Source organism: Pseudopodoces humilis, chromosome 4 (genome assembly GCF_049639895.1).
Source record: "Pseudopodoces humilis isolate 2021_Gansu_Grassland_sample_001 chromosome 4, ASM4963989v1, whole genome shotgun sequence".
Lineage (NCBI taxonomy): Eukaryota > Metazoa > Chordata > Aves > Passeriformes > Paridae > Pseudopodoces > Pseudopodoces humilis.
Window position 1 is genome coordinate 65,749,897 of NC_142203.1, and position 27,413 is coordinate 65,777,309.

Sequence of the window (27,413 nt, forward strand, 5' to 3'; positions counted from 1 at the left end):
TATCTTTTTTGAACAATACTCTCCTTAAAAAGCATAGAACACTTGCCGATTATCCTGAACAAGGTACAGCTTGTATACATGAAGGTGCTGGTTTCGGCTGGGGTTTCAGCTGGGGTAGAGTTAACCATGATAACTATTTATATAAACTTGTAAACATAACTGTATTTACCTATTTTATTTACCCACAAATTACACCATCTTTCCTGAGACTTATTGTAACTTTTGGTTTAGAAGGCAGCCACATAGCTGAGGAAATGAGCTACTCTTTCACCACTTGTGAAAAACTACTTATTTCAGGTATGGATTTGATTGTTTTCCTGAGAAATTGCTTTAGGAGTTTATATTGCCAATATTCTGGCTTAGGTCTCTTTTTCAGGCTGCTGTGCATCAGCTGAGATATGGTCATTGCTGACTTCCTGCAGCTTTGCAACTCAAATATAAGCAAAAGTGCAAACAAGCCTCTGTCAATATACAAAAACATTATGATATCATACTTTGACAATGGAAGTTTAGGTCTAGAAAATGTGTATTGTATACACTGGGAATATTTCAGTTTCATTTACTTTTGCAATTGTGGCAGTTTTATAAAAAATTTGTATTGTAGGCTAGATTAAAGACAGAAGCTGGAATCTGAATAATTTCAGAATTATTAATATATTTAAAATTCAGACTGTTCACAATCTAAAAGAATTTTAACAATTTACTGTATTGTGTACATAAACGAAAAAATGGACCACAAAATAACATGATCAGTTGACAAAAGTTAGACCCACTTGTCACTCTATTGGGAATGGCGAGAAGAACGACACAGACTCTCTCTTGGAGTCGAACAGGAGAATTTCTCTCGGTTTACTACCTCAGATCTTTTTTATAGACCGATACATGCAAGTACAGAAAAATAAAACTCTTATTGGTTAGTAAACTAACACATCACCATCACTGGTCAGTGGGGTACACTACCCCTCAACTTTCTCTTGCAAGAAAACAAGGAACAGACAAACAGCACCTGCAAGGCTGCTTTCTATCTCTGAGGATTGTTTTAATTCTTCTTTATGATTTCCCAGGCCACTTTCTCAGGCAAGACTGAGAAAGTTATGCGGCCTGCTATTCCACAGGCACTGTGTTGCCTGCTTCATAGTTAGCATCCATACCCACACTAACACATCAAGAAACAGGAAGAGTAAATAGAAACTAACATACAAAACAATAAATGCAGGACAACATAAGAATGGGAGATGCTGAGTGAGAGCAGTAGCACTAAAGGTGCTGACATAAAGCAAAGGATAAAGTTCCATGTAACAGCTGAACTGACTGCCACTGAAAGCTACTGCTCTCACAGCACTGTCTCCGATTCATTATTCATTTCAGTGAGAAAGCACAATATAATACACAAACAGGAGGGTAAGAATGAGATTACCTAATCTTATCCTGAATGGGTGTACTTAAGGAAAAAAAAATCTAAATTTTAATTTTCTAATGCAATTAGGAGCTGGATTGAGAAACAGTAGAAAGGTGTTAACCATTTCTTTATCTCCTTTGCCTTTTTCTGTATATTTCCAACCTCAAAAGAAAAACACAAATATACCTCCTTTCCTACTACTGCTGTAACTAGCAACTCTTCAAAATGTTCTATTACAAAAATATTTTCTCAAATTCAGCTATTTTACTTCTTACTGCTTTCCTTCTCTCTCAGTTCTATTCACTAGCCACATTTCCTTCCTTGTTGTCCCCACTGCTTCATGCAAAGATAAAAGATATTTACTACATATACACCACAGAAAACTAGGATTAATTCTACTCCTTTTGCTCCCGCAAGACAGGACACCGGCAATATAGTACATCAATGTCAGTGTCGGTGGAAGCAGTGGTGAGAAAAGAACATAATGTTTGAGAACACAGAGAGAGTGAATTCTTCTGTCCTATCTGTCAATATTTCCAAATTCTTATATATCAGAGTAATAATTGAAATCTGAGACATATATCTGAACCCAGATATGTAGACACAAAAAACTACAAAGAAAAACAAAACTAAACAACCCCCCCCCAAGTAAAGAAAATAAAATCACAGAGTGAGAAAGGTCATGGCAACTTTACCATCAATGACAAAAATTACTCTGATTAAAGGCATCTCATTCCAGTTATTCCACAGACTATCCAGTGATCCAAAGCAGGTAATTTCTGTTTCACCTGTTTCTACCATCTTACTGAAAGTTCATCTATATGGGGAAATTGGTCACTTCAAATACTCATATCCCAATGTTCAACGGTCAAACACCCTGACTGTCCCCACATACTTGGAAATATATATTTATATACATATAATAAAACCTATATTCTATAACCACATTAAAATGAAAACACATGATCACTAAAATACACCTAGGTCATTTAAGAATTTCTATCATATTGTTTGGTAGAATCCATGAAACTTTACCTTACACTGCAGCATAGCAGCACAATAACTGGCAACCTCTGGCCATTTTCACTGGTGCTATTTTAGAGAAAAACACCTAAGACTTAACAAAGTTACTACTATTGCAGACTGGAAAGTCAGAAAAATTATCATTGTTTCTATTTTTATACTGTAGAAGGATTACCCATGCTGCTCTCTGGAGAACCAAAGTCAAACTCCACCTGATATTTCACTTGCCAAGTAAACCCTAACAGTTCACTTGAAGGTGGTTTTGGCCTACTGAATAAACTGAATGAAAACAACTCACAGTTGAGGTCTGAAACTTGTGTGTATATATGTAGATATTTAACCCATCATGCAACATTGTGCAGAAGAATATATGGTATACTTTCAATTTAATCCTCACTGATCACTGAAAATGGCTAATTTTATACAGGTTCTTAATTCAGATATTAAGGTCAAGCTCTTCTCTAACTTGAATTATATTCTGTGGACAGACTGACCTCAAAACTCCAAATTAAGCACACAGGCTTTCTAAAGCATAACATCTTCTGTGTAAAATCTCAGGAATATTTTGGCACCAACTCCAACACTGTCAAGTAATCCCCTTCAAAAAGCTTAATGACCCAAGATGATTCATGACTCACAAACAACAGCAGTAGTAAATACCAGAAATTAAGCAGTACTTCAATTAAGAGGCAAATACAGCCCAGGCTTCAATAGCAATATTTCTCAGGAATATTTATGGATCCTGCAGATGTGTTCACTGGCCTGTAAAGGAACAAAAAGTTGTCTTAAGTTTTAAAGGGTAGTAGGCAGACACGCCTGATCAATATAATATTTGGTGAACAGGGAGAGGAATCATTTTGACCATTAAACTGCATGTAGTTATTTTCAGCCCTTAAAATAAGGCTTTTTAAAAGATATAACCTTGCACAGGAATTCAGTGAGACCTATTAAGCACAAAGAAAATTCAAAGTCAAATGCAAAATATACAGTTAAGGCAAGCCCTAACCAACAGAATGTAATATTACTTTCTTTAGAATATCAGTTTGCATGTAAAAACAGTGTATTGCTATTCTAGTATTTAACTTAAAGAAAAAAAATCTTACAACATTTCTGCTATAATGCAATCAAGATCTCTCCAGCTGTAGATAGAAAAGGTGTTTCTTAACCATTTGTTTCTTACTAATTTAATTAACAATTAATTAATCATTCACACAATTTCAAGAGTCTAAATGCACAAGCTGTGTAAGCTGTGGAATGGTTGCATGCAATGATCTACAGTTGGTCTCCATCAAGGAGGTCTTTTCCAAACCAAATAATTCTGTGATTCAAAGCTTGATATGATTCCTGACTAACCAGGAAGACTCTCTTCTGAATGTACTGAAAATTTAAAAGTTGTAAAGCTTTTAAAAACCATTTTTCCCCCCTTTTTTAGTCATACCACCTTCTACATCATTTTACTGTGTTTTGTACACTCTTCAAGCAAAGAATTTGAAAAGCTAAGAAATTATACTCCGAGATAACTTCAAGTACAGACAAGGGTGATCACCATTAATATACGGTCTCATAGTATGTCTCTCATATACATTCAGTTGGATAGACAAATCCTTATTAAAAATAATAAAGTCATTTCCAACACAGTAATGCATGTCCTCCATTGTTTCAGAAAACAAACTGAAAGGCAACTGACATCATCATAGTGAAAGAATCAAATATTCTGAAAGGCTGTTTTTTAGGAATCAATACATTTTTTGTTAAGAGTCACAGTTTGACTGCCTGGGTTTTTTTCCGCCTGGTACTCAAACTGGTTTTCAAGAGATACATTTGTTAGTTCTCTTTGTATTATATACAGGCACACACTCAGGCAGATAACGCAAGCAAGTTTAATGATATCAAGCCAATCATAAAAATTTCTAGCCAGTAACACTTCCCAGCAACAGTACCTAAATTAAAAACTTTTTTTAGTTTCAATAAATTAAAGCTGTAGTTACAAGGGTGGCTGGACAAGAAATATCAAAAGAAGGTCTAAGAAAAGAACCACAAGCAAAACTAGAAAATTATTAGAGGATTTCAGATTTTATTTCCACAGTTAAACTCCTGCATATGACTACCTATTTGGTAACATGTTTTAGAACTACTGCAAAACTGTATTTCCCACCTCAAACACAAAACATGGGAAGGGAAAGATATATAATCCAGAAAGGGCTCTTCAGTCAATATGTAATGACTGCATGCAACAATATTAACACAAATATTTTTTAAAAACTGTCCTTTTCACAGATTCAAATTAAATCGCAGTGTTAAGGAGGCTCTTACCACAAAACATAAATAAAACTTGATAAGGGGTTTCATTCACCAATTTTGAAGCAAAGCTCTTTTCCTTCCTTTCCTTCCTTTTCCAGGTTTGGAGAGTCAAAAGATCCACATCCACTATTCTCAAACGTTCTCAAAATGTCCACATCAACTATTTCTCACCACAACTCAACAGCTCTGAATAAATTAGTTTAACAGACTCATTTAATCTCAGTAATTGCAAAGCTTCAGCACAACCTATTATGGGAAAAGTATCACTGTTAAGATAAACAAAGTACCTATCACTGTTAAGATAAACAAAGTACCTATTCTATAATTTAGGATAGGGTGTGCACTGACTAAGCACGGTCACTCCTAATAAACTTCGTTGCTATGAAAAGAGAGATTTAATTTTGTATCAAGCTTGGATCTATGCTCTTTATGCTTCCCTAGTACTATACTGTCAAATTCATATAATTAAACCACCAATTTTATAGTACAGGAAATTAGTAAATTCAGCTATACTTCATTGATAACCATAATTTACCTAGCTGGTCTTGATATAATCATTGTACCCAGACTATTTTTTTATCTTAGGGAAACTTAAATGTATCACAATCAAAACTGGGGAGCTGAAAAACGAGAGATATTCATATTACAATTATTTGTCATATGAACCTGGCCAAAAAAAATATAGAAGGCAGGGTTATAGATGAGCGATAACTGAACCACAGACACCTTAACTCTCTGTGTCTTGTACTTTCCAAATACATATGTGGCAAAAAAAAAAAAAAAGCAAGCATGTTCATGCCAAAGCAACCAAACCTTCTCCTGAAGTCCTTGGCATGTCCTGCAATATCTTAATAAACCTGCCTATTTAGCAAAAATTTTAAATAATCCATGAGATTAAAGCTGTCTAAGGCTCTCTAAAGTGGACCATAATAGGATCTACAAAATAAGTGGAAAAGCAAGAAGCATACAAGACTGGAAGATACCTTACAGCTACTAATTTACACATGTATAGAAACTGAAATAATTTAATGGCCAAAAGTTTAAAGACATTATTCAGATTACATTACAGCATATGAGACCTCTGTAAATACTGTACAGGGGGGAGACACTGGTGAAAAATCCCACTTCTTTCATGTTTAGTGGTTAGAGAGAGAGTATTTACGTTCTTCCCAAACACCTACCCATTTAACTCAATGAGAATTTTTTTTATTAGAATGTTTCACTAAACTCTGTCATATGTCAAAGTGGACACATCTTAGAAAATATTTCCACTTAAATCAATTTTAATTTAAAATTTAAATTTAATAACAGAATTTAGTTTCAGCTTTATAACATTACAGTATTTCTAAAATAAGACACTTTAATTATGTTCTACAATCGCAGCTCTAGTACACTTTGATTTGAATTCTCCCCATAAATATTGCTACACTGTTTTCAAAAGTCAGATTAAGGATTTTTACTGATGTAAGATTTCCAAAAACCAGAGATGCCATACACTGTTTCCGTTTTGTTTTGGAGCAGAGTCTCATCAAAAACTGTACAATCCATACAGAGAGAAAGTCCTCACTAGATCATATAACAGCTAAAACTTAATATAAGTAAGAAAACAAGACAATACACTCACACATGTTAATCCATCTTACCCCAAAAGCCAAGAATATAAAAGATCCAGGCAGAATTATCTGTTCTATTATATGGAAATGTGTTTGTAAGTTTGTAAGATCTTCCAATCAGCCAAAACATTTCTCAGGACATATTTTGAAAGTCAGTATTCCCAAACTGTTGTACTTTTAATCAAGCACTGCAATACCACAAAACAAACAAATTTATCGCAAATCAACAACAAATGCTCCCTCAGAAATCAAGTTTTCTCCCACAAACCTACCCAACTCACTGACATCAAAATACGTCTCTTTATATTTTGCAAGGTGAGAAAGGGACCATCTAGGTCACGTCACATACTTGCAAAGCTCCAGCCTCATTCATAGTTCACTCAACCAATATCTTCTGTCAATGCTCCAAAGAAACAAGGTAAGAAAGATTTTTATTTCCCTGTCCTTGCTGAGCATTCTTTCATTATGTGGCATCTTCAGTGCCTTATGAGAGTTAGTGATTGAACAGTCAATTGCAAAATTGTGGGGGAGGGTGAGAAAAGAGAGAGATGAGCAAGCCCTTACTAAAGAAAAATTACTACACTTTTCTAAAAAGTAGATATTTACACTGACATCAGAAAAATGCAGAAATCTAAGTCTCAGGGTAAGAGCAGCTTGGTTTAGGTTTAGCTGAGCCTGTTTTCAGCTTCACTTACTAAAGCATTTACAAGGTCTTTCCAGAAAGTCTAGTCTAATTATGTCACACATACAAGCTCTCACTTACAAAAGTGAAGTTTGTCAATGAAGTTGACAAATAAAAAACATCCCCAAAAAAAAAACCCATTAGAAAAATGGGTGCAAGAAAATAGTGCTCTTAGAAATACTTGTTCAAATAAATGACTGGTAAAACCTGAGAGCGGATAAATGCACTGCTACTGCTTCTCTAGTCATTCATGTACAGCAACTATTTTTTCTATATTTATATAAATAAGTCAAACCTTCCAATATGAGAAATTTGGTTATCAACTAATGACCAAAACTGAAAAATTTGCACTTTTCCATTTGTGAACTTTATTTCTATGAGCTGCAGATACTATTTAATTGATTAAATAAAAATCCTTGTGCATCCTATATCTAAATCTCTAAATTCTAACCTGATGAGCTAACACAAAGTAAATATGACCTAGGCCAGGGACACAGCTCCAACTCCAGGCTGCACAGTTGACTGTGTTATAGGCATATGGGGAACACCCAAGAACTCCTTCATGAAGATTCAGTTAGACCTCACAGGATCACACCACAAAAATCCACACTGAATCCTTCCATCCCTGACAATCCACAGATGTTTATCTTTTATGTACTTTATTCTCCAGATACTTCACTCTAAACAACAACCAACTCTTCTTAAAGGTTTGAACTTCACTACTGTGGAAAAGAAGCCTAATTATAGCTCTCAATTTCACTGAGGCTTTAATACAAAACTTTTGACTAGAATTTAGATAGCACTATTGTCCCAGCTGTTGCTAAGGTGAAGGTGAACTGTGGCCCATATGCTACAAATACATGGATAATCATAACTGACCATGCAGATAATCAAATTAATGAATAAAGTGAAGACTAGATGAGTGAGTAATGCTAATTCTTTTTAATAGAATTTACAGAACTGGATGTCAAGTAATTTATTTTCATAACCTGTTGAACCACAATAATTTGCAATTACATTTTCCCTTTTTCTAGGGAGGGAGTGGACTTTAAAATACAGGTAAGTTATATTTGAAGTTTCAAGAAGGATCACAAAATATTCTGATTTGGAAGACCTGCAAGGATCATCATTACGCTCATAAATGAATGGTCCACATGAGGATCAATCCCCACCAACTCGGTGTTATTAGCAGCATGCTCTAACCAACTGAGCTAAATTACCTATCCTGAAAAAAAATATTAAACCCTCATATCATTTTATCTTCTAATTACTTTAAAACCAAGTATTTTAAAATATCCTAAAATAAGTGTGCTATACTTTTCAGTTCACTCTCTTGTAAGTACAGTAATAGCTGTCTGATGATCACAGATCACTGATGAATGAAAGTAAGTACATACAAAGTAAGATGTAAACCACAGCACTGCTAGAAATATGTATTTGTAGGGCAGCACCTTTGAGGGAAAACTAAAGCTGATCTTTGCGTTCTTTCCTGAGATGTAGTTGATAGCATGCACCTTTTAGAACAATAGTTCAATATTTCTGCTGTGAAACATTATTTCTTAAGTCACAAGCTCATTTTGGAGTTTTTTCTCAATTCTCTGCAGCTTTGCTAGAATCCATTTGCTTTTTTTCTCAAACTTATTTTGGCACAAAGGAGACATACAAGCTACACATCTTTTTGGGACTATTCTAACAATTCAGAAGCCTCAAAAATTAAGGTTGATACCCTTCTAATTTCACTTACATGTCATCTGAAGAGAAACCAGAAACTTCTCAAATACCTTAAATTTACATCAAGACTGACATACACTAAAGTAGGAATAAGGAATAGCTAATAGTATTTCATTCTTCTTTTGGATGCCAAGGCACCTAGACAGGCAGGCACACTAACCATTGCTAGCCACTTGTCCAGGCCATAAAATTACTGAGTTTTTGACCTGTTTCCCAACAGAATAATTGCTAATTTACCATTTTCTGTGACTAAACACACAACTGAGAGTAGAGGGCACCTTAGCAGAAAGGCAAAGATCTGTTCCTGTGTGAAGAGGTTGTTTACATCCAGAAAAAAATAAACCCTTCACATTAAACTCACAGGATATGATTGTGGGACACATCTCAACTCATAACCCTTTTTTCTTTCTAACAGTTGCCACGGGATACCATAAATTAGAGCCTGCAGAACCACAAGTGGCCTTCCCAGGCCAAATGTTTGACATGAATGTCTGCATGCTTTGGCACACATGATACTAGTGTCTGAGACACAAATTTATACCGACAGTAGTATTCTGTAGTAGTATACTGAACTCCTATCTCACATAATCCAACATTCACTTACATCCAGGTTCATATTACAAAGAACTTGAGCTCCCCCCACTGCTAATTATTCCTACTGTTTATTCATAACAAACATCCTCTTCTACATTTTCTAAGACATTAACTGTCAAGTAGGTACTTATTATTGCTAAAAGGTTTTAAGGTAAATTCTCAAAGACAACTCTGCTTTTTCAGTGGGCAAGTATCTGAGTTACTACCCGAACAAATACATAAGCATTTTATGCAGGAAAAAAACACAATATCTTTCAAGTTATCGATACTAGTTAACACTAGTGCTAGTAAGCTAAATGAGTGCTAAATGTATTAAACGCTGTTCAGAGTTCAGATACTTACTGCAGAGCAATCACAACTGGGAGCCCACCACCACATTTCAGCAATTAGCACACAAGACCACAACCCACTCCCACCTCATTCCCACAAAATACAAACATCTTTAACTAACAAAGGTTCATGAAACACTTAAGAATGATTATGAAAAAAAACCAAATTAACCACAGGACAATACTAAGTAACTACAACTGTATTACAAAGTTGTTGCTAACCTTAAGGGGCAAATCTAGCCTAAAAATTATCATGCATTATCTAAACAAAAAAAGAGCTATTTTGTCTTGTGTGCACCCACGATTTACTACTATAATAATTGGGTTCATTAAATAAATGTTTTACTATATATGAATACTCTAGCATTAAGGTCCTTGCTATTTCTCATTTAAGAAAGCAAATACGTTGATATCAATTTTAAGTAATCCTACCTGTGTATTGACAGGTATGTCAATAATCCATTGCAAAACTATAATTTTAAAGCATTAAAATTAAGGTTTTTTTTTTTAAAAATAATTTTTTAAAACATTTATTCAAAAATTTTAAAAAAAATTAAATTTTTGAAATTTATTGAAAAGTATAATTTTTAAGCATTATTAATGAACTTTCATGTATCTTGATTTACAGAATATTTATAAATCATAATGCATATGAAACTCAACTGAATTCTTCCTATGAAGGTAATTGTCATGTTGCAAATAAAACTTCTAAGTTCTGTACAGCAAGTTTAATGCCATTGGTAACTGATGCTGTTTCTATAGGGTCACCTTTAAAACTGAAGTATGTTGATTTTCTGATTTTCGTTTGATTCATTATAAAATAGCATAAGCATCTAAGCATCATCATAAAACTGACGTTTCTGTTTTTGTTTAAAATAATTATCTGCTACAGCTATAACAAGCTTTATGATATCTTCTATCAGAATTTCAAAATCTATGCATTTTAAAATGAGAATTTCATCCATTTTATTTGTCCTTCCCAAAACACTTGTTCCAACTTACACCTGTATCATTAACTAGGTGCAGGTAGTAGACCTTAAATGTTTTTGGTTCAGACAAATACTGTTCTCTCACAAATTTTATGTAGGGCCACATGGAGTGTCAGCCATGCGTGGGAAAGCTGATTGGTTGAAGTAGATTACACTCTCTAGTTAACTGTGCATCAGCTGACTTTCAATAATTGTACATAATGCCCATGAAAAATGCAAATTAATCCAACCTTCCTTAGTCAGCAATGAAACAGGTTTAAATTAACCCAATTGCCACATGCTACATATAAACAATCGAACATTCATTGTAACTGAGCATGCAGTAACTTCAGATTATCAGGACTTGTGTGGAATACCCTGAAGTCCACCTACAGAGCTTTTTATAAGACTTCACTGACTAATTGTTTATCAGGATGTGATTAGGAATTTGCTCAATTCCATGACATCATATGCCTACTTTGAGTTTAGAAAAAAGATTTGTCAGGAATAAACACAAACATTCACAAAAAAAAAAAAAAGATAATTCCTATTCTGAAGTCTACTAGTTCAAGGCAAGTATTTAATAAGCCACTAAATTAAATAAATGGTTCTCATTATTCTTTCTCCAGGTTGTGGGCTAAAATTACAGTATGATGTGAAAACTGAGAATGTTTACTTTCAAGTAGTATGATGGCTTGTTCAGATGTGAAAACTGAGAATGTTTACTTTCCAATAGTATGATGGCTTGTTCATGTAATGACACTTAGTGAATTACAGACAAAACAGTCTTTAAACCATTCCATTTTTATTTCAATTCCTCAAATATTCTAATTATATTTTCCATGGTAAAAATAAATTATCTATTTTTGCAAATAACATAACTAAATTTTACATCATGCTAGATATAATGCCAGAGGGAATTACTCCAGTGAGTAAATATGCAGACTCATAACTCTAAATAATCTTTCGTAATAGTGACTGTAGCGACTGTAGCTATTGTGTTCCTACAACTCTCTAAGTCATTAGTCACCTAACTTATCACCAGAAAAGTTCACCTATAACCTTGCCTCAGCGCATGTCAGAAATAAGCAGCTCAACACTTACAGTTTTACATGTAAGTCTGGGTGAGATTTTCAGAGTAGGAAACTCCAGTCATACGCATACTTTGAGCATACCTAACATAGAAAATTATTTGGCACTTGGCACTGCATATTAGCCACTGCCTCCAACACTTCATTTAAAATCTTGGGAGGACAGAGACTGAACATTTGCTTGAGGTATCACAGTGATTCTGAAATCCTCCTCAGTAGCAGGACATTCAAACATGCATTTGTCACTATCTCTTAGTGTCTTTGGTTCTGTATTTTATGGGGACCATTGTCTTATCGTCCTGCTGAAGAAGTACTACATCACAGGCAAAGAAAACTAATTAGAACATGGATGAAACCTGAAGGAGAGAATACAATTTTGAAATAAAGTGATTCAAACTGAACTCCAGGATGTCAAAATCTCTCCAGTGTCTTCTATCGACTAACCAATATGAATCCCTTACTTAGCACCACAGGAGCTGGGTTCCATTTTGCATCTCACACATCTCAAACTTTTGACTGACATTCAAAGGCTGACCTTTTCAACACCAATCTCACAACAAGTCCATTTTTGATCTCACTTCAATTCCTTTTTATGATGTAGAAATCAAGACTGAAAATTTTACTTATTACACTTTAACAGCTATTTTACAAGACAATGCTTAGAAATGCATCACACTAAATGCATAATTGTATGTTGAAACTCTTATAATTAAAAATGTTCGAGGCATGACTTTAAAAGCATCCTCTAAAGCACTCCACTCAGCACTGAAAAGTTGATATCAACAAATACTAAAACACTACTTTTTCTGAGTATCAGCTCAAAAGTTTCTAGACTTTTACAAGAAATCGCCAGGCTGAAAATCTTTGCAAAGTCAATCAAAAGTTAATAAATGTCCCTTGCCTTCAAGAATTCTGACACAGTCCTTGGATTATGTAATTGTGTAACACTTCTCTGCCACCCCCAGGCCCAATCTTCCTTCAGCTTACCGGAGGGATCTGCTCTGGAAATGAATCAGAGGCTATTCGTAAGGTTGTAAGGTCTGTTGTACACGACATTTCAAGTCCAAGTAAAAACAAAGAAAATATGAAGGGAAAGACACTTCAGATCAGATAGCAGGAAACAGATAAATGCCACTCTTGGGAATTTCATTCTACTTTTATTACCAATGGTAAGTATTTCTGTGTTCCTTTTATCCTGCAGGCTCCAAAGCCTAATTTGAACAAGCACTGATTAGTCATATTTGTAACCAAAATTAACAAAATCTGTTGTACTATTACTGTACAAATCATGAGGCAAAAAAACCCAAACAGTTAATTTAAAATTAAAGTTCTACACTTGTTCCAGTTAGACTTCCAAAGACAATAAAGACCAACTTCTTTATCTCAATACTACTCAACTTACATGGTTACATACTACCCCCAAAAACATTTTAAAAATTAGCATTTGTGGAGCTTAATTGTGGAATTACAATATTCCAGTACAGACCACGGAAAAGCCTATGAGGAAATTAAGACTTCTGTCTCTGGAGCAGGGCTTCATGACACAAAACAATTCAGGCAAAAAGCCACACACTGAACACCAAAGAGAAATCAAAATGTTTAATCATAAAAGACAGGACTGAAAGCAATCTCAAGAGTTTATCCCTTTCCCCAAGGCAGAATCAACAATATCTAAGGCAAATACCTGGGGACATTCATATAACCCGTTGTATTAAAAAAAAAAAAATAAAAACCACAATTTAACTTATTTTACACAATCAGTGAAATAGACATCCTGTTGTCAGTAAAAAAAGGATGACAGACTTAAGAGTACCACAATGTATTCACAAAGGTGGCACACATACTACACAGGTAATCTGAACTACATAATATTCCATCATTTGTTCTTATATAAAGTAGTCCAAATTTCTGATGTTTCTTTTTTTTTTCCAAAGTAATTTTCTCAGTTTAGGGAAACAAAAAATAAAAAGGACAACTCAAACAATGAAGTCCTCTGTGTGAAATAATGCTTCTTTGCCCAGCCAATCCTTGTTTTGTACTTCTGGCTTCTCAGGCAATTTCTTCTCCTTCCCCTCTCTGGCCTCCCTCAGAACACACTTCCCATCCGTTCTCATCTCTGAACTGCTTTCCTTGACTGTACAAGCAAATCCACAGTATCTTTTTACCCTGGCTTCTTGATAAAATTGTTTCACAGCTCTTCCTTTATCTTTCTTAAGAGCATTTGTATCTGCCCCACCAGCTCCTTTATCCAATCACTACAGATCAGTCATTATTTCATAGAACAATAAAATGAATCTGGGTTGGAAGGAACATCCTCCCTGCCACGGGCAAATAAATCTTCCACTAACCCCATCCAACCTGGCCTCCAGCACTTCTAGGGATGGCGCAGATACAATTTCTCTGGGCAAGACTGTCTCACCACTCTCTCAGAAAGAAATTCATTCCTAAGACCTACTCTAAACCTTCCCTCTGTCATCTTAAAGCCATTCCCTGCTGTCCTAGCAGTACACGCCCCTGTAAAAGATCCCTCTCCAGCTTTCACAAAATGCCCCACTTAGGTACTGAAAGGTGATATGAGGTCTCTCTCCAGTGCCTTCTTTTCTTCTGAAAAAGGCTGAACAATCCCAATTCTCTCAGACTGTCTTCACAGGAGATGTGCTGATCATCTTAAAGAGTGGCTCCTTAAAAACCTCAAAGCTCCTGTCTTCTCCCAATTCCTACCCTTCAAACTCCATTCCCTCCCCATCTGTCTAAGTCTAGTTCCAGTCCACTGCTCCTTCTCCATATGCTCACCCTTCCACCCGTCTGCAGTTTCACTTCTTGTCTTTAACACTCTCAAATTAATCTGTATTGTGGATAAGCAGAGAATGGACAGCGTAAAACTAAGAGTTTGTATATCTATCTCACTGCTTAGAACTTTTTAGGAAAGCTCTGTTGTGCAGACAAAATTTTTCAACAATAGTGCCTACAATCAGGGAAATCAGTTAATGTTTTCAGACACTAATAATTTGCCCAATTTTTAAAAGCTTTTCAAATGGCAATAAAATACATATCCTTAATGTAAAAAGTCATCTCACACTGAAATTCTGAACTCCTTTTCCCAAAGAACAGCAGTGCTCCAATTGCTTGAAAAAAGAACAGGAATAATTTTTAAAATTTTTTTTCCTTCATCAAAACCCTTAGAAGCCAGTGAACTATGTTCACTTTAAACATTATTCAGAGAGCAAATCAATAAAGGGCATTCACTCAACATGGAAGGTTTTGGCCCAAATGACTGAAGTTTAGCAAAGTCAGAAGTAAAATCATTGCCTTGAAACAGTACATCAGTAATCAAGAAATTGAGAGGAGAACCAGTCCTATCTACATGCAAGGAGAAACATGCATTCGTAAAATCAGCTAGTAACTCTGTTTAGCAATGCTTCAAATCCTTGTAACTGCCAAATTTTAACAGGATAAATGAAGTTGTGCTGTGCTACAGGCTATGCCTCAACATGAGTTCTTAAAAGAAAACCAGGAAGAGCCAGCCATTACTGAGCATGGCAGCAGAAAAATATCCATTTTCCATTATTTCAAAAGAAGAGGAAAAAAACTGAAATATAGCACCCACAATTACATTACCTTACTCTTAACTAGAAACTTAGCAAACATATCACCAAGCAGATATTAAATTTTCCCTTCAGAAAAAAAACAAAACAACAAAGTTGGGGGGGAAAAAAAATCAAATATTTTAGATCTTCACAAAGAATTCCTCAGAAGTTCTCACTAGTCTTATTAGAATCTCATCAAAACTTTTCCAGCTTTTAGACTACAAAAACCAGATTCCAGATTATTTTTTCTACAGAATTTTTTATGGTCAGCTCCTGGACATAGCATCTGGTGAGGACCCTCTAAATTATTCCTTCTATCCTCAATATCCTGAAAGCATATCTGAAGAAAAAGAGAAAGAAACACATCTGAATGGAAAATAACATGAAAGCAATGTGGACAGTCTTATTATGTCATAAGACTTGAAATCAAAATTTCAGAGTATTTGCAACCTCATCCTTTCTGATGTCAGCATAGAAGAAAGACTAAGTTCAAACATGAGAGACAGAAATTGCATTATCACAGATATGTTTGTTATTCAGTGAGCTTGAGGGGGGGAAAAAAAGAGATAAAAAAGTAGTACTAAAACAAGCACTGAAGTATTAAGAAATGTCAGTTATGGTTGCTCATACCTATATTTTAGTTCCTTGTGCATTGTGATAGCCATTGATTAAATGATCATGTACCATTTCTTGTTATTCACAGGATCATTGTCCCATATGTGGCACATGACATACATCTCATGAAACACGAACTTACAAAGTACAAGGAGGTGCCTTATTTGGAACATAACATTTTTACTAAGTAATTTGAATAAAACACAGTTAATAAAACCAATTCGCTGAGAAGATTCATATTCAAGACATCTTTTGCTGAGAAATGACATTTATGACTATCAACTCCTCTTAAAAAATATCAAAACCTAAACCACAAAAATCAAAACTAACAAAAAAAAACTTCAACAAACATACTCTCACATAAAACCTTCACAAGATAGAAAGGATAGAAGTAAGTAAGACTAAAATGCTACTTATTCTGCCTATTCCATAAAGTACTCACAGCCTCTGTGCCATGCTTTGAGCATGATACAAAAAGCCATAGAGGAAGAAAAAAATTCTAGAAGTTCTTTGCCTGATACAATTGCGCATTTGGGCCTGGACTTCCTACATCCCTGAAGCAAATTTCTAGCTAGGAATGCACTTATTACACCTCAGAACAGCCTTGCTTCACTAACAGTCTTAGAGGAGCCTGACAACTGACTGACATCGCAGTGGTCTGAACCGTGGGCGCAGAGATGCACATTCAAGTACTCTATACCAAGTGCAACAATCATCAGCTCAGGATAAGAACTTTATCTTCAACAATTCCAACCCAAAGCTTAGGATACTTCCAACAGGAACTAGAAATCCTACAAAGTAACAGTAACATTTTGTATCTGTGTGTTCAGTGTTGTAGCTACAATATTTAATTGCATGAGGTATTCCAGTTACAATCTATTCCCTTTCTCTCTTCTCCCTGATAAACTTAAGAGATAGATGATGCTTTTTTTAGGTTCTCAAGACAGGAAGTCTGTTTTTTTCCCAACTGTTGGCATGATCAAAAGAATTGAAATTTAATAGATGTTTAAGGCCTTCAGTGAAAACCCATTCCATACTTCTTAGGGCTTCAGGAGGAGAAACAATGAGCCTAATAAATACAGAAGTGTAGAACACATATTACCACAAATGAGGCCAACAAAAACAATGCTATGAACTTCCTAAGTGCTGTAAAGTAACTTTAAAAATCTGAGTAAAGCATGTCACAATAGATAAGATTTATAAGCTTTTAAAATTCACTATTTTGGTTCCATTTCAGTCTTTCATCTATAAAATTGAAAAAATATTTGATAGATGTGCAAAAATAAAGCTCTCTGATGTCTGCAAAGCACCTTATTTTGAGGTAACTCTACAAATTAAAATATGAAAACACTTCAGCCTTCCTGAAGGACTGGGATGTACACAGCAGGTAACAAAGCAGCAGACTATACACTGAATGATTAGAATATGAACTAGCTTATAAGAGTATAGTGGTCAGCCGGCATTTCCCATGCACTGCATGAGGCATTGAACTGGGGCTTCAAGGGTAGGGTTGAATACTGTGCAGCAGTTAAAGGCACAGCTCCTCAGTCTGCTGTTTCCTTAACATGACTCCCTTATTTTGCAGCCTAGGCCTTTCTGACACTGTTCCTCTAAAATGCACTGCATGTCTACACGTACACACTGCTACAAAAACCAAAGTGCTTCAAATCAAGCCACTCCAATAAAATGAAAAAATAATTATCTACTCATATAAAAAGAATCTGACATCTCTGATTACTTACATTTAAGACTGATACAAATTCTAAAGGCTATAGAATTAACTTTTTCTAGAATTTTTTATGACATCAACATGAAAACTGGTCTTGGATATTCACATTCTTTTGAAGTTATTTGTGTAGACCAAGTAATCACCTTAAAATACAGTATCAACAACCATCTTCAATCTGACTGGAATACCTTTTAGTTTTCACACACAGCTGGGACAAAATCCTTTCTTCTCTCCCTTTTGCTGGGGTGATTTTCCATGGTTAACATTAGGGCCAGGAAGTAAAACACAAATCACAGGTCCTGCACAATCTCCTCAAACGCAATTTCTTTACTCATGGGCTGTCATACATGTCAGTGTAAAGCACTTCTTCCACACCTTCTTCAGGGGTCAGGATCAGCTACTAAGAAGTATATTTGCAACACAAAGAAAATAAAAATATAAATGTAGATGAATTATGTTAAGGACTCTGATATTGTTAAACCCTTGTTTTCTTAATTTCAAGAATACTTTTTTTTATTAAAACGGATCATTATTGTACAGTGTTATTAGCAATAATACACAGGAATAACCAATTTCAAGCATTTCCTTGTAGGTACCTCTCTGCAACTGAGTGTTCATTACTGCTGATGCTTCAAAACCAGAAGCTAACCTAAAGTGAACTACTTCTAATAAAGGCAAATGAAAAACAAGATCAAAAATAAGCGGTATGGTACTGAAACAGCCATTTTTTCAAATATTAAATACTCTTAGTCTTTTGTGATACTAAGTAGCCACCCTAATGCCAGAAAATTCTAAAGCTATCACTCTTCATTTTTCTGTTTAAGTAAGCCCATAGTTGTTACCCAAATTACACACATTCATGAATACTACACACTCCTCTAACATAATTTCTAGAAATAAAATTGTGAATTCGAAGACTTGATTTCCTTCCTAGGTCTAGATATTCGGGATAGAAGTACATTTTTTTTCTCTCTAGTTATGGCAATTATTCAGAGACTTCCTATGTGTTGTGCAATTTTTATGAAATATTAATATAAATGTGATATAATCAGTTTAACACTTTGTAATATAATAGACATGGAAGTCCAGTTGCCACTGAATATATACAAATAGGAACAGGAATTCTAGCTCAGAGCAATTAATATTTTTCACCTAGTATCCTCCAAAATATAGTTTATTTATACTGTAGAGGACTATATACATGAAACACTTAGGATTAAAGTTACATTACCTTAATAATCACACTAATACAACAACACAAACAAAAAGCTCATGTCCTAAGGAAATTACTATCTATGACCTTGATTCTGCAAGAAGAGTTGCATGAACATTTATGTACATGGAGTCTCAAGCATAAGGTTTCACAGGGTACCTATGCTCTTATGTAGAATAAGGATCTTCAAAAAGGCTTAGGTATATAATTTTGCTTCTCTGATCCTGTCTATTGCTTCCAAGTCGAAACTTAAATGTTGCAAATTTTTTCTAAAAATATTATTTTACTGGCATGCCTGTTCCTATGTCTTGATTTTTAATAAGTATAAACCATGTTTTATCAACAGCAAAAGACTTCAGGAAGAGATTTGTTGGAATAAAGGTAAAATTTAGATAAAATGTTCAAGAAGTTGAGAGGAAAAAAACAACCTGTACAGATGAAGAAAATTCAAAATGCACAAAGCAGGAAAAAGTAAAAAACAAAATATAGAAATAAGTGTTTTCCTCTTTTTTATAAAATAATAATTACAACTAACATCTTGAGAGTAATTAATTTTGTCTTTCTATAACATTAATAAAATAAATACAATGTTCTTAAGCAGCTAACTGTTGTGATAAACACTGGACCAGTAGAATCTCCTAACATTAGGGATAAAGCAGTGTGAAAGTGCCACAGGCCTGTTACACACAAACACACAGAGTCTTAAATATGCTAAAACATGCAAACCAAAAGAAAAATAAGTCCTCTTAAAATATTTCAACTTTAAATATTTCAGTAAAACTACTGTGATCAAGTAACTAATTCAAGATTAACCACATATGGCTCATAAGAACAAACCCAAAAAACTAATTACAAATAAAAATAGGCAATATCTTATATTTCCCTTTATAAATACATGTATTTTTCATTCCAGAAAAGTGCATCCATTATGATTAAAAAAAAATCAAAATCAAAACAAACAAACAACAACAAAACCTTAAAAAAACAACAAACAAAAAAACCTGGTGCTGTAAACACAACCCTGGCAAGATAAACTTGACAGGAACTGTGTGACTACAGTAGCTCATTTCCTGCTCATAACTAGAATATTTAAAGCAAACCTCTTTAAATGAAAAATCAGTCACAAAAGTTCACTACTGTTAGCTTAACAAACACATTCTTCTTAGAACAGCAGCTGAGAGAAGAAGCGACATAGATGAAAGAAAAGCTACGGCTGTAATGTCGCTTCCTGATGATGAAAACTACCCAAGAACTACAACTACTTCTGCACAGCCCTTTCTTTCCTGTGAAGCAGAGTTACACTCGGTCTCCACGCATGCTACAAAGCAAAAGCAAACAGCAATTCCCCTGTTACACACCGAGGTGGGGACAGTTAGAGACCACTAGTGGCTCCCTCTGCATTTCACAAAGTTTAAAAATAAAAAGCTGTTTTTTTGAACTGTAAATGGTTCCTCTCCACGCACGTAGGCCTGAGGCCCTGTTGCAAACAGTGTCTAACAGGACCAGGCAGCACAAAGACAGGAATGGGAGATTAGTGGGAGGAAGGGAGGCCGGGATTGGGGCTCAGCAGGATCTTCTGGCTTTTTAAAATTCAAACTGCTCCCTGACCAATACAAATCACGGACACACTACTGACTACTACACGGATTTACAGCATTAAAAACACGCCTTCTACGTGACAGCTATATTAACTTCACCCTTTTAAACATGTATCAGGGCACGAAGGAGGCAGGAAAGTAGAGTTTTATTTACAAGACTCTGAACACAATGCATCAGAAAGTTACTATTAGATATAGTAACCATGCATTGTAACAACAAATCTACCTGAACAACTAGAAGACCTGCTAGGAATTTAACAAATTATGTAATATCAAAAATAGTTCGCCACTAACAAAATTCCTTTCTACAAGGATGAAAACTTTGCATCTTAAAATTACCCACAATATGTAATTTCTGTAGAAGTATTTTTACTAGGGTGTTTGCTTAAATGTGCCGGAGTTTTTAGCAAAACTTACAACTCTACCACTTACAAGTCCAAGATTTACTTCATTGTAAATCAGCTACCATTTATTTACAAAGACTGAGACTAATAAAGAGTCATTTTCAAAACACATTTGACCTGTAAAAATGACACCTAATTACATATTCAAACATCATGGACACAAACAACCAATAACAACCTTGGGATCTCAAAGTGATATAGCCTGACAAGAAAATATGAGACTTTTTAAGCATTCCTCACATTTCACTTAAATAAATTTACATTTGATTCTCAAGTAGTTTGATTAAGATCTCATCTTCACTTTGGTCCCTTAAATGTCATAAACACAGCACTTTACACACGATCCTTTGCCTGTTTTCCGTTTGTTAGAAGCAGAAAATGGTATTTCTTCTTTTAACATATTTGCCTGCAACGTATTTAGCACACAGACACCAAAATTGTGTGGAGTACCTGATACAATATGCTTGCCTATCTGTATTTCCTGGATCTGCAGGCGTCCACGCCATGTCAATCATCCTTCAAGCACTATTTTATGCTATAAATATACTAAGTCATTAATACACTAATCAATAATGTTATTTAGAAATTAAACGTCTGCAGATTATAAAACCAAAAGCATTTAAACTTTTGAATGTTCAGAACACACTCGGTTAGAAGAATAAGGTAACAGCAAAGAGAAGTGGCATTTTTGTTCCTGAGTATTTACATTGTCTCTCCTCCCCTATGCCTCCACTTACTCCTGGCCCACTTTAGAGGGCTGTCTTCGTTGGGACCTCCTTCCTTGCCCTAGGTGAAGTTGTAAATATGGCAAAGGATCAGTGCACATTTGCGACTAATTGTTTTGTTTCCTCCTCCTCCTGCTCTTTTCGGGTTGAGGCCTGTCACTGAGCAGCCGCTTCGCCTTTCTAATCCCCGAGCTGGAGTAAAGGCGCTGGCCGGCGGGCCTGCGCCCTCCGCCGGGCCTGGGCCTCCCGGCAGCCCGGCACGAACCAACCTCCTCCGCCAGACCCGACCGAGCAGGAAGGGGGGCTGCGAAATAAACACCTCCGTTTGCCACTTACTCCCCTCTACCCCGGATAACAGCTAATCCCCTCTGCTCCTGGCAGTGCTGGGCCGCTGGGCTGAGAGGCCCGGCCCGCTGCTGGAGAGGGCAGGGAGGGGACGGGGAGACAAGGAGGGGGATTACCTGAGCAAATCGGCGTCTGAATCCAACGAGAATCCGAGAGAGGGGGAGAGAAATCCGCCCCCCTCCCTCCTCAGAGGAGCCGCCGCCGTCGCCGCTGGGCCGCCGCCGCCGCCGCGGAGCAGGAGGAGGAGGGGAGATAATATAACAACAATAATCCGGGCCGGGAGGGGGGCTGGCTCCTCTTCCGTCTCCTCCTCAGTGCAGCGAACATGTAGAGCCGGGGGGTGTGCGGCCGAGGCAAATCCCTTCCCCCCGAGCCTGCTTCACAACATCAACACGGGCCGGGCCGCGCCGCGCCGAACCGGTTCCGAGTCGCGCTCCGAGCCGGAGCGAGCGGAGGGTGGCCGACGGGCAGCGCTGCCAAGGGGCCGCCGCCGCTCCCTCCGAGAGTGCGAGCGCAGGAGGGCGGGGAGGGGCGGCCTGGGTACGGTGAGTCGGTACCGAGCGGGGGGGCAGGGGAAGAGAAGGGCGAGGAGGAGGAGGAGGAGGGGAAAGGATCCTGTGTGTGTCTCTCTCGCTCCCTCTCAGAACAAAATGCCGACCGGAAGTGCAGCGGCAGGAATGACTCCCTCCACCGGCGCCAAACACCAGCAACCTCCCCCTTCCCTCCGCTGCCTCCTCCTCGCCGATCGCTCCCTCGCTCCACCAGCGCCGCTTCCGCCGCTGCAGCTGGAGGGGCTCCCTTGCCTCGTCTTTCCCGGCAGAGCCTCCCCAACGTAGCTCCTCTCCATTCCACACCCCTCCGGCTGCTGCACGACTTTGTGGGGTTTTTTTTAAATGTTTTTTGTTGTTGTTGTTTCCCCCCTCCCCCCTGCCATTTGGTGCGCGGAACGAGACCGAAGTTTACGCTTAAGCCTGCGCTGAGGATTTGTGACGAAAGGACCGCTGGAAAAAGAATACACGTTTTGGTGTTCATTTTTTGTCCTGCCTAAGCATGGTGGGGAGGACGAGGAGGAGGACTGCAAAATCGTGCCTCGCAGAAGGCAGACCTGGAAAGGGGCCTTAAACTGAATCCTCAAAGGCGGCAGCCCCTGCGGGTGGGACACTCGCTGGAGTTACTGTCGCCGTTCATGCCCTTTCTCGATGGATGTGAGAGGCCACCCCGCAGGAACCGAAACACCCGCTGCTCAAAGCATTGCCGAGGCGAGGGATTTTCAGATGGAGAGACGGAACGGGAGTGGCTTTCAAAAACGGGCTTTTTGGACGAGCACTGAGGAAAATACTGATGTTGAGGTGAAATGTCCTTCGCTGGAGGCTGAGGCTTCACCGCCACCAGATTTACTGGAAATATTTTAATTGTATGTTGTGAAGGAGTGTTTGGAGAAAGGGCATGTCCTAATCTGAAAGATTTTGTGGTGTGGCTCTATACAGGTAAAACTGAATAATCATAGCACAGGATAATAATGAAGAAACACTTATATCGCATGAATTAACTACGTCTTTTAGTACTCACTTAATGTCGTTTTGCTGCTCAGTACTTGGACAAAAATCCTTTCATTTCTAGAGGAAGCACTGCTTGTCTGTCGACTTCAAGAATCAGCTGGACACAGCTGTAAATACCCTGTGACATACAAACAAACCCTTTCAGCGCTGGATGAATGTTATTTGCACAAAGGGATAAAATCTTACACCAGTGCACCTGATTCTATCCAATACTTAGGATTTTTTGAATAGTGCTCTGTCTTTAATACGGATTTCAAATGCCTCTCTCAAGCTTAAACTACTACAAAATTCGTAATTTTGGATGAATCAAAGCTTGGTTTATAAGTGTATGTCTTTGTTTAAAAGTACAGAAATGAAGATGACACTGGAAAATACGGTAATTCAGTAGTGGAAATACTATTAGGTTATGGCACATATTATCAGAGACAGAGTAAACTGGGTTCTAAAAAAAATGTATTACAGACCTTTGTTCCAAGTTAATTATAAAAGGTCCCAATCCTATAATAGTTTATTCATTTCTAACTTAAAGTTATCTATTTGAAATAAAGGGAAGTAATTTATGTTGCAAATGAAGTGTGTCCTTAAGTCTTTTTAAGCATTTAATTTAATATATTGCAAGGGGAAAACTATTTACCTTCTCTTTAAAATAAAATATAACTTAATGAACTACCTATCTGGAGTTCACGTAATATATATATATGTGTACATCTTATACATCTATGAATTTTCAGGAAAATGTAATTCTAAAGTTACAAAGATCAGGAATACTATTTCAATCTACTTCTAAGTGATTGTTACCAATTCAAATTGATGGAATCTTTCTGTGATTTTAGTAATCTATTTAAATAATTATTTTTTTCTTGGTGAATTAATATGTAAATAAAATACAGAATACTGAAATTTTAATTTTCAAATGCTAAATATAGTTTGAACTTTACAAACATTATGGTCAGGCACAACACCTATTTGATTATGGTTTCAGTGAGAATATCACTAGACCATTTAATGCTTTTAAAATACCATTCAACTTAAAGAACTTCTAGAAATGGCTGTTTTACTTGAGTGCTATGCTATATTACCTGCACAAGAGAACAACGAATTTAAGCCATTAGTTCTTTTAGAAAGGTGGCGTGTAACACACATGGGCAAATCAGGGTTTTATTTTCCTTAAGGGAAACTAAATATTTTTATTCCACTATTTAAAATGAAAGATCGAATTCTTTGACTGCATTCAGACAAGTGGTTCCTTGTATTCTTCTTTCAAAAGCTCACTCACAGCAATCTATTGCAGAATGGGGGCTCACTACATTCCTAAAAACACTTTAGTATGCACAGGGTTCATGTCATTATGCCTGAAATGACCAGAAAAGTGATAAATCAAGTATTTCAGATTACCTGATAACTACTGCAAAAGCCTTTAAACCTTATTTCTGTTCCAGGCCTTAGTCATGGGGTGGGGATAGCCCTAATCTGGATGGGAGGAGCTATGCAGCCATGCAACCATGACTGTAGCACACCAAGGAGCATACACTGCATGAACAAAGCTGGCCGCAGTGTGGAGAAGGGCAGAGCTCTGAATTCCCCTGACAAATCCATACCTATGTAATCCAGAAAATGAACTGCAAGTTTCAGGGTAAAGCTTTAGAACCTAATCCTGCTCCCTTTGATGTCAAGGGCAAATACATCTTTTGCCCAAAACAAATGACTGAGTTCCCACAAATTTAAGCTATTTATACAGTCTGTTACTCTCAGACTTGTTTCTTGTTCTTCAAAGAAAATCTTAATTCAGAAGGCAGAAATTAGAGATCTTAATGTAGAGAGTACTCAAGCAATTTTGACAAAATATATGGAAAGCTGTAGGTATGTCTCTTGTTGCTGTTTACAACTGCGGTTGCTGTGTACTGAGATAAGGTTTCTAAATGCAAAGACAGTGTTTCTGAGTACACTGCTGAAAGCAGAGAAGGGACCTCTTTGCCCTCTTCACTCTGATGTTAACTTCCCTGACTGCTACATGTTGTTATTCAAATTCATAAATTATGGACAGTATATAATAGCGGAGTAAAAATACACCTGGCACCAATGTTTTCTTAGATATGATTGTTATAATTTGATTTATTTTTCTGTAGAATGAATGAAAAATGCATTGTTTTTCACCATTTTTGTCTCTTTAAGGGCCGGTGTAACATTCAGGTACTTCTCATTTTAAGTAGTTATGTGAGGCACAAACACTGTGCATTCGGTTTACCTCTTAGTAACTTACATGTTACTAGGTATGTATATTACCCATATTACAGTATACATGTTTCTAGATAAGTTTTAAAAATAATTAGGACATGTCAGTAATTTTTAAACTTATGACTGTATATTTCATATATTCTCTCAATATACTCATATATTTCATATACTCTCTCAATAATTGAAAAGAAATTTCCACATAAAAGTGGGAGCTTGTTATCTGATTACAGTAACACAATCATTAGCTATCATCCTAAACTGAAGTACTCAAATTATTTAGAATCTGGTGTTAGGGCTGTACCCAATGTACACATTGATTAGGGAGAATTTTATAATGTATGCTGTATGATAAGTTTATGTTCCCTGCATTGCCTTTAGTTCACAGGAACAAATAATAGCACCATGTAACAAATTGACTGGGGAATATTCACTGTGAAAAGTAAGCAACCTAAATATGAAGCTTAGAGTGGTGCAGGTTAAATAAAAAGCTAAGGAAGCCTGTAGACTGAGGAGTCAAATATTTGTATGGTTACTTGCTTTAAGTTTACAACTTCACAGAGACTAATGATTTTTATTTATTTTTCCTGGTAAGCCAGATGGAGGTAATATTTTTTCCTTCTTCTAATTATTTAGCTTAACTGACTAACAAGAATTTAATATTAACTAAATGGTACTTTTTCATTTTAAGTGACAAACTTGCATTATCTCTACCTTGTTAAGAATGAGTGTCTGTTTGTATACAATCTGAATTCTATGGCAGGCATATATATTAAAATGTATAATAATGTTTCTATGGAGAAAAAATGACAGAAGATGAAACTCTGGTACTTTCATTTGAATGTTAAAGTAAGCTCTTGATTATGCAAAGCACTAGGGATTCTGAATAAAGTTAAAATAAAGAAAATTAAAACTTTTAATTTAGACTTTAAAACATACAGAATAATAAGACACCTTATATAATTGCAAAAAGGCCAGTGATAGACAACTGGACAAGTAGACTGTCCCAGAATTGTTACATCAGGACTATAAAAACCGACCTAATAAGAGTTGATTTTTTAGGGAAGACAAATGATTAGTTACACACTGCTACTGAAGGCAATCTGAAATCAACGCCAACGATGTTCTTTAGGTGCTTTTCTCACCGTTGCTGAACTTCAGAAAGGAAGCAGGTATTACTCCCGACACCTGCTGTGATTTCCCATAATTTTTTTTTTCCTTAATTTGAGCTTTATATAACTCTATCCTCTCAATTGTCTTAGTTTGTCTAGGCACTGGAAGGACAATTTACTATCATGTTAGCCACACAAGCAATACTGTTTAATTTCCCTTGTACAAAAAGTGTTGTTGAGGCGTACTATGGAAAATTTTAAGACAGAAATATAAAAGCATTGAGGCTTTTTTTATTTCTCCGCTTTTTAAGAAGTAAAGCTAAATCGATACAGAACTTCACAGGCCACCAAATTAATGTGGACATTCCTCTTCTGGCAAAAGACAAAAGTTAAAAATTTGCCTTAAGGGCTGTTATATTCAGCTGAAAGTCATACTTGTATGCATTTAAAAACAATTCAGAATATCCTAACATACCGTGCCATTCCATTTTTAATGAGCTTGCCAGGAAAAAAAGATTTAAGACAGAAATATACTTATCTATATAATGTATGTTAAAAAAGCC

The 27,413-nt window shown here is 36.3% G+C and overlaps 1 protein-coding gene across 8 annotated transcripts in view; it reads right to left on the minus strand.

Moving 5' to 3' along the window:
• Positions 1-26,517, minus strand: part of NIPBL (NIPBL cohesin loading factor) — a 150,127-nt gene extending 123,610 nt beyond the window's left edge. For 3 of the 8 annotated variants that reach the window (XM_014256949.2, XM_014256950.2, XM_088054678.1), the window contains exon 1: positions 22,064-26,517. The gene's annotated coding sequence lies outside the window, so the exon portion shown is untranslated. Of the gene's footprint in view, positions 1-3,082; positions 3,185-17,850; positions 18,063-22,063 lie in introns of all 8 variants that reach the window. The other 5 variants (XM_088054677.1, XM_088054675.1, XM_014256951.2 and 2 more) reach the window with 5 other exon arrangements.
• Positions 26,518-27,413: the final 896 nt, after the last annotated feature.